The 16,330-nt window shown below is 36.7% G+C and overlaps 1 long non-coding RNA gene across 1 annotated transcript in view; it reads left to right on the forward strand.

The window, feature by feature from the left end:
* Positions 1–10,146, forward strand: part of LOC113841023 (uncharacterized) — a 54,221-nt gene extending 44,075 nt beyond the window's left edge. The window contains exons 7-8 of the long non-coding RNA XR_011810306.1: positions 7,623–7,684; positions 9,053–10,146. This is a non-coding gene — a long non-coding RNA (uncharacterized lncRNA). The remainder of the gene's footprint in view (positions 1–7,622; positions 7,685–9,052) is intronic.
* Positions 10,147–16,330: the final 6,184 nt, after the last annotated feature.

Consider the following 16,330-nt stretch of genomic DNA (forward strand, 5'->3'; position numbering starts at 1 on the left):
ATGTTTTAGCAGATCTAGGGGGAATGGTGTATGAAATAAAATAACCAATGAAATAAACACTTCATTTGAAGTGCTTGTTAAATCATATACTGCACTACTTTGGCACTAATCCGAAGATATTTGAAGCACCACTATAGCTAGGCAGACACTGCTCGAGTTTTTTACTAAACAGATTTTTATATTTTGTTGCTTACTTTGCAGCAGTCATGAAATATTGTGCTTGTACTCAAGCTTTGTGTTGGTGCTGTGGCTTGTAATAAAATAAAACCAGAAACGTGTGACAAAAGCATGTGTGCTGAGGATTGAATTTCCATTTCTTAAAGGATTTCAGGGCACTAACGTTTGGCTTTGTGCTTATTAAGAACAAAAGAAACAAAAATTTAAGGGGAAGAATACTGGAGGAGATAAAGTATTTTTGACAGACTACGTTTAATCAAATTGGAAGCAAATGTACTTTTTCAGTATAATGTTATTCCATCCTTCATGTAATATATTATTAAAACAGGAAAAATGTCTAATCATAATCTATGTGAAGATTAAAACTCTATTAATGGATCAATACCCGTATCTTGTTCTCAAATAGCTGTCTTTGCCTTTACTTCTATTAAAACTTTGGATGCATGCTGCATAAGCTGTCCTTGGAGAACTCTATTTTAAAAGGTGCTTGCAAATGGCACATGTCCGGTGCTTCAGAAAATAGCAAAAATTAGAAGATATGCCTCAACTCTCAAGGAATGTGTTGGAGATAGCAACTGGCAAGCTGATTTTTAAAAGGTGGATGTAGGGGTGGGAGGCGGAGAGTAGTTTTTGTGTACAATATGCAACTGTAGCTAAACTTTGCCTGGATTAATTTTTCTTTTTCTGTTTTTTTTTTTTTTTCTTCTTCTTTTCTTTAGCCTTGGAGAAATGAAATTTCACTGAAGCTGACCTTTTATGGAAATAATATAAACTTGGTATATTTTCTTTACCAAGGAACACCTGAGATAAAAAATGTGCAACCTGTTTGACATGGCTCTTGGTTCTTTAAAGTTATATGGGACACAAAAGGCTTTTATTTATTTTGGTGGTTCATTCTCCGAAAGTTGTTTCTGACTACTTAAATCAGTCTACTGAAAGGGAGTGTTTTGCAGTGAAGCTATCTGAGGTCATCTTGCAATATCGGTTAATTTACTAGTTTCACCATGTGAAACTTCTGTCTTCTGGACCAGACATACTGCAACATGCATTTGTGTTCCAAATGACAAGTTGTATGCCATGAGATGTCATGTTCTTAAATCTGGCATGGTCCTTTAACACAAGCAAAAAAGATCATTGCAACATGCTTCACAGACTTAAAGCTTAATGGTAAAGTGCTCTGCAATGCATTTTATTATAATAGCATAGTCAAAGTCAAACAGAAGATAAGTGCTAGACGATGAGGAGGCTGTGAGGAATATTATCTGGGAAACCGCCGTTGTGCTTAAGGAAGGCCACCAAAAACAGTGTTTTGTTTGTGACTTTCATCAGCTCGATAGGAGTTTGAAAATTTATTAGCTAACGAAACTTAGTGATAGAAGGATGCTCCTTGTTTCAATCAAATATCTGGCTGTAATCTACAGTCCTCTTACGAAACTCAGGTCTTATCCTGAGTGTTTGTTATATTTACAATTTCCTTTCAAGTTGGTAGCCAGGACTGCCAAAATCCAAGAAATCTTTCTGCTTCTTAGTTAAAGTTATTTTGTATGTTAAGATATACTATCTTAGCTGATAGTATTTCTCAACAGCTATTGTCTAGCCATCTCAAACTGAAAGCTAAGGCATAGAACAGTGATGTCAGTGTTCTGTAGTTGATATCAGACAGAGGTCATCATTGTTGTACCCTTAATCAGTGTGAATTACAGACCAAATCCAGGCTACTGTCTGTTGGCTGGCTGCCCTTTCCTTTGTGGAATATTGCAAATGACTGTTGGATAGCACTGGATATCTCTTTCTCTGGCTGCGACCTAGATGGCCCATGGGTCTGAACTATTGCTGCTACTCGATTAAGAGGAAGAAGGCGTAGGATGTACTGGGATTTTGAGGCGGTTCCAGGACAGTGAATCAGTCCTTATGGATAAGGGACTGAATTGCTCTTGTTCAACCCCTAAGCTGCAGATTTCACTTCAATATTTCAATTTTTCTTATTTGTATAAATAATTGCTTTAAAAAACAAACACATCAAAAAATAGATCTTTGGCACGTTTGTTGCACAAAAGGACGTAGTCGTGCAGTACTTTGTGCTTTCTTTCAATCTTAAAATAGAAATACTTATTTTTAGACACTCCCGTAGTAGCATTTCCTAGTAGATTCTCTTCCACTTGCCTGTCATTCTGCAAGCTCCCCTCTGTTAAAACATTTTTTTTCTTGTCTCTCTCTTTGTTATAGAATGCAATTGATAAGGAAGCTTCTGGTTTCCCTATTTGCTTTAGTGCTGAAACTGCATCTCAGAGAGTCTGTCAGGAGTTTACCAGCTTGGATATTATACTAAAACAGTATCTTCATTTAAAATGAATGATAAACCTGACACAGATGTTTACAGGATCCTTCTTCAATATGTTATCCACAGCTGGGAAAAAAAATGGAAAGACTAGGGAATGTGCAGAGACCAACAGGAAAAGCTTGGGCTGATGACAGCTTCTCAGGGCAGCACAGGGCAGCAGAATGAAGGATTGATGACTTGTTAAGAAGATGAATTTGGTAATAATTCAATGGTGGGAAAGAGTGTAAGGTGCACCGGAGCCAAGCCAGCTGCTTGCAGCTGACTTCAGCTGGCTCTTAGCCCAGAGCAGAGCAAAGGAGTGCTTGTCACTGTTAGCTTATATATGGTAAATAGAGTTCTACAGGTGTGACAAAAGAGATTCATAGTCAATCTGCTCATGCACAGAAGACTTTAAAAAGTAGCATTTTTTAGATAAAATATTTTCAGATTGAAGACTTCATAAAGAAATTTCCAAAGACTTATTTTCTCAGAATAGCTAGCACCTCAAGAGCTTGGATTTATGAAACCATGTGCTTAACTAGATACACCTTGGTCACTGAGCACACTGAAAAAGTTTCTTATTTCCCTGCAAGAAAGGAATAAAAGTTGATCACGTTTTAAAGACTCACGCAGTTTAGAATTTCTCATCACATGGCCAGGTAGATTTTTCAGATTTTTCTGGAAGCTTCTTTGTTGTAGCTGCATTCTCCTAAACAATTTGCTGCACAACAGTATATTTGGAGGAACTGCCTAATTATGTCTGAATTTCTAAACAATTGCTAAGCATCAGACTACTCCTTGCAACATGGTCAACTACTTAAAAACCCTAATGCTACTGGTCTCTCAAATGCACTCAGTGATTGTGCATGGAAAGGTGTTAAAAGTAAAGCTACAAAACCACCATGAAGGTAGACTGAATTTCCTTTTAGTGTTGATGCTGAAATTTGGGCTTTGTCTAGTTCATGTGGTAGTCTCATGCCCTTAGTTTCTTATTTTGCATGAGCCCAGGGAGATCTCCATCTGCACTTGCTAAGTGCAGCTTGCAGTGTTGCATGTTATTTCCACCGTTCCCGTTGCATTTCAGTGCAGTTGGAAATGCTTCAGCCATAAAGGGGAATGTGCTGCTCAGCCAAGCTGCTGGTAGGTGGCAATGTGCTGCCCAGAAAAGCATCTCCTGTTCAGAAAGCTAAGCAGCATTATCATCTGTCTGCCAATATTCTCCTCCTCACCTGCTATTCCACCTGATGATTTATTCCACCCCAAACCTGAGGGATGTAAACACACAAGGACAAAAAATAAGAATAATGAAGACTGCAAGTTTGTAGCAAAACAATAACTTCAATTACAAAAAAAATGAAAAAATGTCATTTTCCTTCAGATTTTTACTATGAGTACTCCTCTTCTATGAAATAATAAACATGTTGGTCAAAACAACAGTGAGAAAGCAGAGTAATAGAATTAGGTTTGCAAGGAAGTGACACACTTTTATCCTGTGCTTTTCTATTCTTTGTTTAAATCAAATATCAGCAAGAACCTGCTTATAAAAAACAAATGATGTTGTTATCATCTGGAGGAAGAATGGACTTAAAGGGTTTGGGCTTCAATACTGAGCACTTGATACCACTTAGGGGAACATAGAATTTCCCTTTCCTTTAATCAGAAATTCACCTATGATTGCCCATGGTCTTATAATGGGACAACGCCATAAAGGTTATACAGCACTTCAATTCTCCCCAGGATCCTTGTGTGGTCAGTGGAGACAGAGGGCTGTCTAGAAACTAAACTAGAGCAGAAACTGTTTTCAGATACAATGCCAAAGGAGGATCTGCCCCCTCTCCTCTCTACTGTCATGGATGTACTCAGCCTCACCTCCTCTTTCAATACCATTTGATTAAAAATGGGAAGTATTCTCCTGTTGTTTTTCTCCCTATATATATAAATTATGCACTGTCTTAAAGTTGTATCTATTAAGTTTAGTTATTTAGGTGTACTGAAGTTTTTAACTCTTGTGTTTTCATTTCTTTTTAAAAATTTAATGAGAAGTAATTTAATTGATAAGTGCTGCTGTATCACTGATGCACTGCTATGACACAAAGAGATTTGTTCAAATTAAGCTTAATGAGTTGGCATATTGAAAACTATTTATATATTTATTTAAAAGCTTCCTACAGTGTAACTCTGCAATTTATTGAGGAATCAATATTTTATTAATTTCAATACAGACCATCTTTTTGGTATGATAGGGCACATATAACATCTTTTTTTTTTTTTTTTTAAGACCATAGTTGAAATTTTTGTAGTTTTGTTCAAAGAGTGATTACATTTGAAGTTTACAGAGTAACACCTGGCACTACAACTGTTCTCATATCCATAAGGTTAGGTAAGGTTATTCTCCATTTGGCTAACTGAGATTAAGAGGACAGACTTATTTAAAGATTAACAGAAAAAAAGTTCTTTAGTCATTGTTTACTAAGGCAGATGCTGACCATATGTACCAGAAAGCAGTTAGACTGCAATCAACCTTTCAGAAACCAGGGTGTGGTTTTCACTAAAAGAATGAGAATTTTGCTTTTCAAGAGAACTAAGCTGGAGATGTAACAGGACAGAGCTCCTTTTTATTGTTAGGGTTGTTTTTGCTTTGTTGTTTGCTTTTAGTATTATTTGTGCTTTCCCTGGATAGTTTTCAGTGAACATGCTTCTTGACAATAAGCTACTTCACAGTCCAAGGAAGTATAAAAATATAGTCAAGTGAAATAGAAATCCATTCATTTCTACTAGTGGGCAGCATTAGAACTCACCTTTGTTAGTGTAATTCTGTTCATCTTTACTGCATGGCTAAGGTCTGTCTTCTTTCGTAACCCCAGTTGTCAGCTGAGAATCAAGAAAATCATATTACTTTCCCTGAAATTCTCCAGAATCCTTGACAAAGAAAAGATTCTACAGTTTTAATGTTGCATTTGCTTTTCTCAATGTAATGCCACTTTATATTGGGTGTCAGAGAAGGGAATCTACACGTGTGTATCTGCTTTCACTTGTGATATGGCATGATGTAAGCTTATCAATACTGAATTAGCTTAAATACTGTTGTTTTAGAAGAAGAAAAAAAAAAGACCATTCTAGTAATTTTATTTGTTTATTAAATGCTACTCTTGCATAAAACGATGTAATGGATCTCAATAGAAAGTTTTTCTAAAATGGGTCAAATGGCAAAATTTTTTGTCATGTGATCTCAATCATTAGAGCTAGTTAACACTGTGGTCTCTAATAAAAAGAGAGAGATTACATTCGAAAGTGCCTCAACACTTGAATTTTTTCTTTTTATTATTAAAACAAACAAACAAACAAAAAACCACCATTACCAAAGACTTTGGCAACAGTAATGATTAAATATTTGCTTCCTTCTTTGCTGTATCAAGACTCTATGGTCACATATTACTGTTGTTGTATTTATGGAAGAAGAGCGATGAGATATCTACATAGAAAACATACTGGGCAAGTTACTGAAGCAGATCATTGCAGCTTACTTTGGGTATCAGATAAACTTGTGTACAGGCCAGTGTGGACTTACAGATTGTGAAACTAAGAACTACATGGGAATGTCCACATAGAGACTACAGAGTAGGTATCAAACCCAAACCACAAGCAAACTACTCTAGAAAAAATGCCAAGTCTCCATACAGAGAAATGAAATTGGGCCTGTATAGCACCCTACCACTCAGACATTGGTTCACTCCCTGGAGATGTAGCATAAATGTAGTCTTATTGCATGATTTCTGTTGGGTACTTTAATGGTACTGGGATTTATTAGATGTTGGGGTAGTTAATGTCGGACCCAACAGATTGCTTTGTGGTTGGATTATCATCAACTGTCTCTGACTGGCTTCCAAAGTATCCTAACCACTGTCTCCCTTTCTTTAGAGCTGTGTCATGTCTCTAAGTATTCTAAGCAGAGGGTTAACTCTGGCAATGTTCTATTTCATTGTGGTAATAATGAAATTTAAGCCCAGGTATTCTGTTTGATTTAATTTAATTTCTATGACATACATACGGGTTTCATGAGGTTACTGGATATAGCTAGTATACATATGCAAAATGGTAACACAAGATTTTAAGAATGAAGACTAAGCAAACACTATTTTAAAAAATGTATTTCGAATGGGACAAACTCTATTAAAAAAAAAAAAAGTATTCAGAATGGATTTTGCAGCTCCAGAGATACAGCATGTACAGTTGAAGAACAGCTATCCTTCTGTCATACAGCCCCTGAAAGCACCACAATGCTGTCCTCATGTTTCTATTCAGACATGAGAATACAGGAATACTCTTCTGGAGGAACATCTCCATAGATAAAGTAACAGTTCATTGTGCTCAGGAGTATGCAGCATTGTCCATTAAAAACTTAATGGGCACAATCAGCTTCTATAGTGTTTTCCAAGACCTGTTCATTTGGCTCTGAAAACTAGTTCAAAAGGATGAAGCTCAGGATATTCTGCTTCGGATTAATTTCTTGCATACATAAGCAGCTGGAATCTTAAAAATAGTTTTCATAATCTTCAGTGGATTTCTGGCTACACCAGCCAAATTCTACAAACTAACATTAAGTATGTGTAGAAAATAGGCTCATTTCATATGGAATAAATGGAATTTTAAGTCTTCACAATTATTACACTGATAAAAATTATGAAAGTGGCAGACTTTTCCTCACTTGGAGTAGTTGTTCTCTTTTTGACCAGCTTTTCTCTGTTTTACTTAAAAATTTCAGTTCTTCAAACTAGCCTTCTCTCTGTTCCCAAGCTACTCTTGCTCTATCTTCTGTTTTTGTAACTTAGTTTGAAACAATAGCTTCTTCTCTACTTAGTCATAACAGAATATTGCTGATGCATCATTATGGATGCATATCGTGTACCATGTGAACCTTAAAGAAGGTGTAGTTGGTGCACAGTGGCATGTCCTTCTGTGGGAAAGAACAGGTTCAGGGGAAGGTTTGTCAAGTTCCAGTTCTTGCTTACACCTAGATACTTAATGTAATTGGACTTTTCGTTATTGGCCAACACAGAACATCCACCTGTTTTTATGAACCAACAACAAATATGCCTTGTTTTTGTATTGGTGTTTGTTTTCACAGCTCTTCTAGATGCTTTTGTTATCTCTGATGTCTGGGCTTGTGCATCTACTACTGCTTAGCAAGTAAGTGCAGATATTGTACTTTATCTTGAGAAGCTGGGAACATCTAAGAATTTAGGGCTTTGTATCAAAGCCTCTGTCAGAAACACTCTTTTTCTCCTCTTCTTAGTCTGATCTCTTAGTAATAAGTATTGAAGACAAGAAGAACTACTGTGAGCCTAAGAGAAATTACTTTGTGTGCCGTGAGGGAAAAAATTAAAGTCAGGGCATGTAATCTGCTCTGCTTTTAAAAATGACTAAGGGAGATGAGTGCTTCTTGACTTGAAATGAGCAGTCATGACACCTGGAAGGTAACAGAGATGTTAGGAATTCTGCTGACAACTTGGATAAATGTGCCAGAAACATTTTTTTATTTTTTTTTTAACTCAGAATGAATACTAATGATGGATGAATGGGAGAAGTGGGGACACAGTTCCTCTGGCTACTGTCAGCCTGTGCTTCAGTGAAACGTACAATAAGGCAGCGCTTGAACTGGTGACAAGATAATTAAATCTGTCAACTGCTTGTGATTGAGTTTATCAACAGGTCATTCACCTTTAGTTTCACCTCTCAGAAATGTTGGTGCATGATGTCACTTAGTTTGGTATATCCCCAGGATTTCAGCAAAAAGACATGCCCAAGTGACTGTTTTTCTTACCTTTCTGTTTCTTCAAATTCTTCCATGTCAGTGTGAGTAGAATAGATGTGATTGGAGGGACTCTGAGGTCAACAGGTTGAATCTGAGAAGAAAGAAAAAAGATGAAGGAAAGAAGGAAAAATGACTTTAAGTGTAATATTTGAAACAATAATGCAGTTTCATTATGTTCCTTTTCAAGACCAGTTCCTTTCAGTTTGGGACCACAGGATGCGCTTCTGGGAAGTATGTTAACAACTTAAAAAGCTGTCAGCATAGTTGTCAGCAGAATTTGCACACTGATTAAGTAAGCAGATTTTTCTACCATGATGGTAGGGGTGCTGTAGTTACAAGTATTCCTTCCATTCCTCAGAAGCACACATTCTGACTTCTATATAATCAGACTAACTGATTTTTTGATACTTGCCTAAGGAAAAAGACCCAAGCAGAAAACCAACCACAAAAACAGTTCTCTTTTGAGAACTTGTAAACAGTGATTTTGTTCTATATAAGTATTATATTCATTCCTACCAAAAGGTCCATTGCCATGATCTAATATTTTTCCTTGTTTATTCTCATAACAGGGAAATTAAATTATTGTATAAATCAAAATGAACCAATGCTGAAACTCATACACAAACATAAGTTACCTCAGTGCAGGGAAAACTGTTGTTCTCTCGTACTGGAAGAAATTTAGTACTGTAGAAATGACTGTAAAATTATTTTGCCAAGACTTGATGAAATGTTCTTTTTCCTAGCTCGATCAACTTGTCACTTGCAGCAGAGCTTGGTAAACCATTCTCTACAGATCTGGAAAAAAAAGGAAAAAAAAAGAACAAATGTTGCATACCTTCAAACACAGCTAATTCTTCCATTAATGAAATCATCAATGAAAAAAAGATAATAATTGAAAGGACTCCCAGAGAGTCTTTTCAGGGTTTTCTGTCCTTTCATGAAAGTTCCTTATCCTCTTCAAAAATCTCTGAAAAATGGAAAAAATGGGGGTTGTTTTTTCATTGCCTTTTGTTTGTATTTTTTTTTTTTGTTGTTGTTGGTTTGGTTTCATTTTTTGTTTGTTTGTTTTTATTTTTGTTATCTTTAAATTTGTTTTTAGTTGTAGAATGCATGGAATTTTATTGCTTTCGGGCTGCTTTGGATGAAGAGGAAGTAAAGAATGGTTGTCAGTTAATGAAGTAAATGAGGTCTAAGAATTTTAACAGGATTTATTTATTGCTAAACTATTTCTTGGACTCTGCAATTTCTGAGCCAACTACCTTAGATAAAAGCAAAAACCAAAAAGGTTGGATACCCATAAAACACTGACTGAGGTTAAATACCATAAACTCATAAAGGTATTTTAATCTTCTCATAACTCCTTACCTTTTACTGCTGGTGATATCATCCAGATTTTTTAGTTCCACATGGAAGTTCTCTACTAGTCAGTATATTCACATTTTAGGGAACTGGAGAAAAGCCACAATGCTTCGTTGAAAATGTGCTACCACTCATGGAACACACTGCAGACCAAAACCTCATGATGGCTGAAGGTCTCTATCACGTGTGCGACTGTTCTGATTTTTGTCTGTACTTCATGATGTACTGGGTGGTTTGTTTTAAACCAAGCACTCATTCTAGATAGCTCTATGAAATCAAGTACATTTAGGAAGTATATTAAAACAAAGAACATGTCTTGAAGCACACTACATGATTGTTAGAATAGAGGAACTCAGTGAGAATCATTCATCACAAGAGTCATCAGGCCATCATTACAAACTGTGATTCAAAGGCTTTCGTGAGAGAGAGATTAAGACTACACGTTAATAAAAGTGATATCAAAATCACAGGAGACAATGATTTATTTTCCTCCTTCTAATATACATACATTCTATTCTCTGACATCCTACAGACAGTAGGCAAGAGGACTAATTAAAAAATATTTTTAGAAAGTATAATGCTTTAAGATGTCAAAGAAACATTTAGCCCTCAGAAGAGAAACTGCTGTCACCTTAAAAAAATAAAAGATTACTCTTTCTAAGTGCATCTACAATACTTTACAATAAATACTTTACAGTATTTCATCCTGGTCTCATCGTATTGTCTATTTAAGTTGCCCAAGAGTTTCTGCAATAAAATCCTATTTGTGACAGTTAGGAGCTTTTATCTTTTTTAGACTAAAGTTTTTCATGCTGTAGATCTGACTTGGAGATCTGAAGTATTTCAGTGAAAATAGTAAAGGATTTAAAAAAAGTTCTAAAGAAAAAAAAAATGTACTCCTGCAATATAAACTTACAGTAAGACTAGGAGTCAGATACAAGGTCAGCAGGAAACCAAGTGCACCCATGACACTGGGATAATATTAAGAATTGAATTGAAATGTGATGACATTCAAAGAGGAGTTTCGGAAAAGGGGACTGGAACTTTTACTGGAAACCTGAATCAGAACTGTGAGGGGTTTTCTCATTTTTGTCTTACTCCATTGCCTAGAGACACTAAAGATTTTAAACTGTCCTATACAATATAGCACATGGTTAATTCAAATTCATCTGTATATCAGGTAGCACAGTAATGTAGTCCAATAAAGAACCAGAAATCACTTCTTTAACTGATTACCCAACTGTGCTGGGTGTGAACTGGGGCTGTGGTCTGATAAAAAGGAGGCAAGAGCATCATACTGTTAGTTGTTGCATCTCAACTGTAAGAAAGTGTCTTACAACAGGAAAGCTTCAGATTCATAAATTTCTTCTGCTTAGGTTCTGAGCTAGTGTGAGTGATGCAGAACAACTTAAGTCAAATCAGATGAGTTTTAAGCCACTAATTGTGACAAGTTCTTTGTCATGTGTGGCTCGTCTCAAGAAAGAGATTAGTTAATGTTGAAAAACAATATAGAATAATATTTTAAATTTCCATTTATTTCCATTTCATTTTTCTAATTAGATTCTTGTCTCTAATTAGATTCTAATTGTATTATTCCCAGAGCCTGGAACAGAACTTATATTTCTCTCAAAATTACATGTTTTCACCAATGAAGGCACAAAATCACTGGGCAAAGTGTCTCATTTTTATCTCACAAAATCACTGAATGGCTGAGGTTGGAAGGGACCTCTAGAAGTGATCTGGTCTAAACCCCTGCTCAAGATGGTTGCTTAGGACCACATCCAGAAGGCTTTTGAAGGTCTCCAAGGAAAGAGACCCCCCAACCTCTGTGGAGAACCTATGCCAGTGCTTTATCACCCTCACAGTAGAGAAGTGCTTCCTGATGCTCAGAGAGAACCCCTTGTGTTCCTGTGTTCCCGTTTGTGCCCATTACCTCTTTTTCTGGTGATGTGCCCATCACCTCTTTTTGTTTTTCATCACTTCTTTTTTTTTATTTCTTAAATCTGTTCTCACAGAAATGCAAATGACATCGCTTATTGTCTTGGCTCTGGCCAGCGGTCGGCCCCTTATCTAACATGGGGCAGCTTCAGGATTCTTCTCACAGAAGCCACCCCTATGCCCCCCACTACAAAAGCCTTGCCACTACACATACCTGGGACAGTTGATTTAAACCTGTAGAGCGACAGTGACAGCAAAAACCCAGTTAAGGAGCTGAAAATTGAAGCAGTAAATAAAAGGAACCAAGGTACACATAAAATTGTCTTTTTTTTTTTTTTTTCCATTTTTTTAACATATACAGAAAATATTAAAAATCTGGGTAGGCAAACATTCTGCCCTTGCATTAAGAAGCTTAAAAAAGCATGAGTTGTTCTGCTAGCTATCATTCTGCAGCACCAATAGACTATAATTCAATTTATTGGACAAATGATGTATTTGAATTTGGAATTTCCACGTATTATAAATCCTGTTAGGATCTGCTATGTAACTATCAACGGATAGACTTGTGACACTATAAGAATGACTTGTAGAGTACCATGCTAAGACTTAATCCATCATTCTTTCTTCTGAATGTGTTCCACTGCAGCTTCCCCAGCCTGTTTACTATCTGCCTCTCATTTCCTCTTCTTTCTCTCATAAGTGCTGAAGTCTTGGCTGAGCAAGAGAAAATTTCCAAATTCTCTGTCTATTCCTGCTGTCTTTATTCATTATAAGGAAAAACATGAGGAAAGACAGGATTTAGAGTGTAGGAAAAGACAAATAATGGAGAATTTGGTTCTGCATGAAGACCTCATGACTGCAGTCTAATGCTGCCACATAAAGGTGCTGGGAATCAGGTCCTACCTGACCTAGTGGTTGTATGTCTGACAGGGTCATTCCTGGAAGGTTAATGTTCTCTGCAGCTCTACAGTTCTGTCACTGAAATTTTGACTATATGAGGAAATGGAAAGGAATTTTTGTTCATTAGAGTATGGATCGTCTTTGCACCTTGATATTTGGTTTCTGTCTTACTGTACGTAAGAATAGACAATAAAGTAGTCAGAAAAGGTAGAAACTGTCCCACTAAATCAACTCTGCATAGAGGACAGTTTTTTTTCAGAGAATTTTACTCCTGTACTTCTGCAGAAACTAATCTAATTTCATTGCTGTGCAGGAGGGCATATGGTTTATCCTTCGACACAAAATCAATTAATTTTGACAGTTACTTTCACATTTATAAGCCATTTAACTAAGATTTTTTAGTGGTTTGTGTTTACAAAATCAGTAAATTTCCTAAATACAACAGAACATGTTTCTATAAAACTGTCCTGACTCTTTCCTGTCTTCTGCAAACAAGTAGTATGGCCATAACCAGAATTACAGTATTCATAATTACAATTTGATGTGAATTCCCCCAATATTACTTGCTCCCCTCCGAATCTAGTTTAAAGCCCTGCTAGTGAATCCAGCCAGCATGCTACCCGAACTGCTCTTGCCTCATGTGGTCAGGTGTGCCCCTCCTGTGTCAGAATGCTCCGTCTCTCAAAAGCATGCCAAGATCATAGAACCTGAAACCTTGATTGTGGCATGAGCTATGCAGCCAATCATTCACCTGATCCGTACACTGCCTCCTCCTCTGATCCCAGTGTCCAGCTGGAAGGATTGATGAGAACACTGCTTGTGTTCCTGATCTCTTCAGCATCATTCCAAAGGACATAAAGTCCCTTTTGATGTTTCCGAGTCTCTTTGTCATGGCCTCAGCTGTAACCACCTGGCTTGACCAGTCTCGGTAGCCTCCTTGTGATGTCAAGAATACGGGCCACAGGCAGGCAGCAAACCTCTCTTGAGAGAGTCTGTGCTTAATGTGTGTATGGCACAAATTACAATGAGCTTGTATGTGTTTTTAAAATTTTCTATTTATTCCATATATACATGTATATATATATATAAGATTTTCCTAAGTCTACTTTATTCTTTCTGCTTCATGAGATAAGTTATTTATTGAAACTGGGTGATAAATAAATTGGTGCACATGCTCTGGTACAGCATTTGGAGAATCTCAGCAAACTTTCTAGAGCCAGTGCACTATTCATTGAGTAACCATTGGTAACCATAGAGCTCCTACTTACAGCTTGCTTGACTATCAAAAAGGATTGAAGGACAAAACAATCCTCTTTTAAAGCATCCACTTTTTTTACTGAGGGCCCTTTCACTATGTTGGAAACAATTTTGTATGTCTGCCACATTCAATACGCAGCAAGTACTGTGCCAGCTGGTCTGGAATCAACATGTTGAAAATATTCATAGGGAGCACACCACATGCTCAGGAAGATGGAAAACAGAATCTGACAAAGCAGCTGATGCCTGTTGGTGATGCTGAACTAACAGGCTACCATGCAGTGAGACATTTCAGATTCAAAAAACAGTACATTTCCTTCTTGCTTTTGACCGTGTTCCCTTACTGGCATGTGGCTTGTAATCCTTAAGAGGCATTCTCTACTTCACCTACTTCCCTGTTAACATGATACATTTCCATTTGTTTTATGTTCTGCATGGTCACCAGCAAATTCAGTCCTTCCCATCCCCTGCTGGCTTCTACAGCATTCTGTAGTTGTCTCTACATCTTAAATTATTGTCTTTACATCTTAAATTATTTAAAAAACAATTAAATATTATTGTAAAGTGCTCAAGTACTCTTTCCAGTAACATCTGATGATTTCTCTGTAGCATACATCAAGAGCTGTTAGCTGATCCACAGGTGACAATGTGAGCTCTTCATTGACTTGGTGAGTATTCACTAGCAGTCAGAGAGATTACAGTATTAGTTCACTGAGCCAAATGGACAGCTTTTAGACTCCAGATTTTATAATTCACAAAGCCTATATTTCCCCTTGCTTTCCCTAATTTTACACCAGTGTGACTCTGTTGACTCAGTGAGACAGTTCTTTGTTTGCCATTAGGCACAGAAGGAGACAGGAAAGTTCTGCTCTTCCTTGCCCGGTACTGTCTATGCTGGCTTTTGTTTTGTGAAAACTTGTCAGCAATAAATGGTTATGCAGACAGTATGTATATGAGATAAAAACAAACTAAACAAACAAGCAACAACAACAACAAATATATGGACAAATCCTTAATATTTTAATCTGCCAAATAACAGATGTACTTTTGTTCAGAGGTTTTCATGTGTCACTGTCTTATCCTATCCTAAACCATCCCCTGTAGAAAAGATTTTGTTTGTTTGTTTTGATTTTTTTTCTGATGCTGTCACCATCTAATTAACATAATGTGTTGTGAGTGAGATAAACAATGTGTTGTGAGTTAAACTCTATGACATTCCAGCTGGATTTAAATCAGAACTGTTTGCTCTTTTCAGAAAGATCTCATCAGGCTGACAGTCTAGCAATTTCACTGCTGTCCTTTACATCATGAGACTCCTCTCACCATCTTAATGCCTCACAAGGACAGACACTGCTGCCAGCAAAAACTTTATTGGAAGAGGCTCTGCAGAGATGATGCATTAACTCTAAAGTGCCAAAAAATTAATTGTGGGGCCAAGCTGAATGTGTCACTGCCTTTAATGTCACTTTATCAGCAAATTGGAAAGGATTATTATTCAGATTAATGTGAAGACTATTCAATACAACAGATGCACAATTGCAGAGGAGTGCCAACTTCTTTCCTTGATTGTTCTTTGCTTTTGAAGTTTTGAAGTTTGAAAGAGTGAGACTTCAGCTCACTGAAGGCTCATTTAAATCAGCAAAGTTTTTCCACTGAAAAGTGTAAGGGAGTACAAAGCTTCATGAATCTGGGTTAAAGTTGTGATAATCATTCTAGTTGTGATAATCATTCTAATAGGTTCAAGTACTAGGAAAAATAGGGAGAGGTTAAAATTTTTCTCCTTTTGACAAGTGAGAAGTGTAACTAACACTCTCACAGTCTCACAGACCACACACTCTCACAGATCAAACATAGATCTGAAACTTGCAGCTTTTTGTGTTTTCAGAGACTGACTTCTTGAGATTATTCTCTTATAAAATGAGTACTAATAGAGTATGGAAGAGGAAGAAGCAGAAAAAATGAAAAATTATTTATATTTTCATTTTTAAAGTCTTTAATATAAAAAGATTCCAAAAATACAGTTCAGAGAAAGATCAAGTTTATTTTATGCAAGTTAGTGCATGTTGTAAGACAGATAAAAGATCCTGCAAGCCAAACCTGGGGAGTAAAAGCAGAAAGGGACTGACCTGAATTACTTGAACCTTGTTGATGCAGTGCACAGCTACACTAGCCATGTAGCTGTGCACTTTAATATCTTTAATTTTAATAATCTTTAATTTAATTTAATTTTAATTAATTTAATTTATTTTTAATAATCTTTTAATAATCTTTAATATCTTTAATATCTTTAATATCTTTATTTTAATATCTTTAATAAAGATATTAAAGAAGATGGGCCCCAGCCCCCAGTGGAAAAACACCACTGGTGACCAGTGGTCAACTGGGTGTCACTCCATTCACCACCACTCACTGGGCTTGGCCATCTAACCAGTGTTTAACCCAGCAAAGAGTGTATCTGTCCAACCGATGGGCTGCCAGCTTCTCCAGGAAAATACTATGGGAGACCATGTCAAAGGCCTTGCTGAAGTCTAGGCAAACTACATCAACACCTCATCCACCACATGGGT

The sequence above is a fragment of the Anas platyrhynchos genome, chromosome 6 (genome assembly GCF_047663525.1).
Source record: "Anas platyrhynchos isolate ZD024472 breed Pekin duck chromosome 6, IASCAAS_PekinDuck_T2T, whole genome shotgun sequence".
In the NCBI taxonomy this organism is placed as follows: domain Eukaryota; kingdom Metazoa; phylum Chordata; class Aves; order Anseriformes; family Anatidae; genus Anas; species Anas platyrhynchos.